This window comes from Alligator sinensis, unplaced genomic scaffold (genome assembly GCF_000455745.1).
Source record: "Alligator sinensis unplaced genomic scaffold, ASM45574v1 scaffold274_1, whole genome shotgun sequence".
NCBI lineage: Eukaryota > Metazoa > Chordata > Crocodylia > Alligatoridae > Alligator > Alligator sinensis.
In genome coordinates this window covers 77,443-80,154 of record NW_005842124.1, presented here as the reverse complement: position 1 = coordinate 80,154, position 2,712 = coordinate 77,443, and the positions used below count along the sequence as shown (strand labels likewise).

The following is a 2,712-nucleotide window of genomic DNA, read 5'->3' as shown; positions in this document are numbered from 1 at the left end:
GGGAGGAGGCAGCACACACATGCTCAGTCCCACCCCATCTCTGATTGACTCTAAGGCTCCATGATCGACCAGTCAATCGCAATCGACCGGTTGGGGACCACTGCTCTAGACCATGGCTGTCCAAATGGTAGCCCCCAAAGTATTAGCATGCAAACCGTGGGCTCCCAACATGGTTGCCACTGACCCCTCTTCCTACCATAGCTCTTGCCATCACTTCCACTCCCTTCCCCCAACCATTGCTCCTGCCACAGCAGCTGGGTTCTTCAGGCTCTTCTGCCCTCCTCCAGCTTCTGCTCCCTGCCCCTGCTCCTAGGGAGCAGCACAGCAGGAAGAGGCCAGGACTGCTTCCACTGTGCACAAGGCAGGAGTGAGGTTACCTTTACCACCGGTGGGTGTGCGTATGGAGAGGAAGGCAGGGTGCTGTGGGTATAGCAAAATGGGAGGTTGGTGGGGAGGAAGGAGGGGATGGGTAAGCTGGACAGGAGGTGGTGCAGAGGCAGGGGAAACTGGGCTGCCTATGAAACAAGAAGTGGGGGTGGGGGGGAGAGAAAGGAAAGGGCAAGGGAGTACTAAGTGGCCACGTGGCAGTAGTGAGTCCAGGCCTCTGACTCCAAGCTACACATGCAGCTTATTCAGAGCTGTGGCTCTCAGCTTCCTGAAAGTTGGGCAGTCCTGCTCTGGACTCTTGGGATGTGATACGCGTCTCCTGTAAAACACAGCCTCTCCAAGTTCTACTACAGGGGCAGGCAATTATTTCAGATGTAGGGCTGCTTAATGAGTTCTGGCAAGCTACTGAGAGCTGCAAGGGTAGCTCCCCTCTTGACAGGTGCCACTCCTGGTCAGTATCCTGGGACCAGAAGTTCCACCCCCGCAAGCCCTGACCTTTGCCACAGGAAGTTCCTCCCCTTACCCCCAGAAGTACTCCTTTTTGGAAGGAGGTTTGCCATCTTGGAACCAGAAAAAAAAAATCATATACTAAAAATCAAATATTGGCAATAACGTATTTTACTTTTATTTTTAAAACTGTTTTTGTCCTGATTTGTGCGTGTTTGTGTAATTGCATAATACGCAAAATGAGGCCTTACTCTTGTATACTGCAGGGGGGGTGGGTATGGGTGAGTAGGTGTGGAGATTTGTGTGGAGGGCTGCATTTGTGGGGATGTGTGTGGGTGGGTATCAGTGGTGGGGTGTGTGTGTGCATAGCAGTGAGTAGGGCTCCAACCGGAGGCGCAGGGGGGTGTGTGTGTGTGCGCGCGTGTGTGTGTTGGAAGGGGTTGTGACGTTTACGGGGGAGGGTTTGTGGGTATGGTTGGATGTGCATGGGAGCCCCGAGCACATGCCCCCCATGAGCTGGACAGTACTTGCCCCTGCCCCATAACAGCCCAAAGCCCATGTGCCCTGTGGCACCTCCCCTCCACCACCAGCAGTGCACAGCCCCAGCCTGCCCCACACCTACTCTAGACTCAGCCCTGCAGGATTGGATCAGCCAGAATCTGGACAAAGCCCTGACCTGGTGTGCCCTGCACCTGCTCTGGGCTCGGCCATGGCAGCACAAGACAGAAGCTGTTGCTCAGCACAGGGGAAAGAGGCCCTCCCCCTCACCACTGCTGGACCACTCCTGCTGCAGCTGCCCAAAGCCCACGCCGCACCGCCCGGGCTGCCCTGCACTGCCACCACTGCCCTGTTGGGCAGCCTGAGCTCTGGACAGGGGCAGGAGGAATGGCCTGGCAGTGGTTAGGCGGAGAGGCCGCTTCCCCCCCCAAACACCGAACAACAGCTTCTGTCTCACACCACCGCTGCTGAGCCTGGAAAGACAGGATCTGAGCAAGTATGGGGCGCATGGGCTCAGGGCTGTGCAACACAGGTCCCCGGCAGTACCATGGGGCTGGAGCCAGCAGCGGCAGGAACCGGAAGGAGTCGCCACCACCTGGGCTGCCTAGAAAGGGAGTCTAGCTGTGGAGCTGCCCCAGCCCCACTGCTTGCCCAGAGGGTGGCAGGATGTGCCACAGATGGATTGCACCTGAGCTAGGTGGGACCAAGGGACCTGCCATGGGCTGGGGCCGTATTTTGTCCACTCCTGTTCTATTAAGATTCACAATTCAGCTTTATAGTATTTTCAGCCTATACTAAAGAGTTTTATGGACTGCACTTGTAGCAGAAAGCCCCCTTTTCCTCTTGCCTGCATTTGCTCTCCCCTCTTTGGATATGTTTCTCTTTTTCTACCTTTTCTTCCTTCCTCTCTCTTTCACTTTAAGATAAGGAATTGTGTTTAAAAATGTGTGTGCGCGCATTTTGTATCTCCCCTTGTAGTTTGGTATTTTTATCTATTTGTGTGCTATGGCATTGGTAGCTTATATTTTATACTCCTCACCTTTCATCTTTCAACTGAATGTATTTAGTTTCATAAGTAAGTTATACATTGTAACAATGTTAACAAGGGCAGGAATCAAACTGTCCTTCCCTGTATCAGGCTGGCCCCTGAAAGAGCAAGTGAATCAGTGATTGAATGTGTAACATGGTAGCAGACAGCAATTAACACCTGGGAAACTCCAGATCAACCAATGGAAGAACTCAATAGAAGACAATGTAACAACCGGGAAATCTCTAAACGTCACTGATCAAGGGCTAGAAGCCCTGGCCTGAGTTAATCAACGCCAGAGACCAACTTTTGGGCTGAATATCTCCAGATCGACCACTCCCAGAGCCCTATTC

At 53.3% G+C, this 2,712-nt stretch overlaps 1 protein-coding gene across 2 annotated transcripts in view; it reads right to left on the bottom strand.

Moving 5' to 3' along the window:
- Positions 1–2,712, bottom strand: part of BDP1 (B double prime 1, subunit of RNA polymerase III transcription initiation factor IIIB) — a 71,189-nt gene that overhangs the window by 37,134 nt on the left and 31,343 nt on the right. The gene's annotated exons all lie outside the window — the stretch shown is intronic.